The following is an 840-nucleotide window of genomic DNA, read 5'->3' on the forward strand; positions in this document are numbered from 1 at the left end:
GGGGACACAGGGGACAGAGGCTCTGGTGCGGCCACTGTGGTGGCACGTGGGGAAAAGCCTAGAGGGGACGCTGGTGCTGCCGTTGTGGTACATGGGGACACGGAAGGGGAAGAGAGGGGACACCCTGATGCGGCCCCTATGGCACGTGGGGACGTGGTGGGGTGATGTACGGGGACACAGAGGGGCCACCTTCATGCTGCTCTGCTCAGGGGGAGATGGAGAGGTGACATAGGGGGACACAGAGAGGTGACATAGGGGGACACAGAGGAGCTACCCTGATGCCACCCCTATGGCACGTGGGGACTTGGTGGGGTGACATATGGGGACACAAGGAGGTGACATGTGAGGGTGCCAAGGGGCCACCCTGATGCCAACCCTATGGCACACGGAGAGACGGAGAGGTGACATACGGGGACACCAAGGGGACACGCTGATGCTGCCCCTATTGCCCACGGGGACACCCAGGGGGGTGATGTGGGAGCAGAGTGGCCATGGGGACACGGTGCCACCGCCTCTGTGTCCCCGCAGGGCGCCGGCGTGGGGCCACGTCGGGGCTGGTCCTCCGGGCGCGGGCGGAGCGCTGGACGCAGTGGGGGCTGCGGGGGGGGATGCAGTCGCTGCCCGAAGCCATCGCCGCGTTCCTGCGGCCGCGCGGCGCGGAGCTGCTCTGCCACGCGGCGCTGCAACGCCTGCGGCACGACGGCACCTGGAAGGTGGGGGACCCCGCGTGGGGCTGCGGTTCCGCCCCACGGTGGGACCCCCGGCTCCCTCCTGTGGGGCTGGGGGGTGGGGAGGGGGGGGTGAGGTTGGGGGTGCTGGGACCCCTTGGGGTCACGTCCC

This window comes from Numida meleagris, chromosome 24, assembly GCF_002078875.1.
Source record: "Numida meleagris isolate 19003 breed g44 Domestic line chromosome 24, NumMel1.0, whole genome shotgun sequence".
Classification (NCBI taxonomy): Eukaryota; Metazoa; Chordata; class Aves; order Galliformes; family Numididae; genus Numida; species Numida meleagris.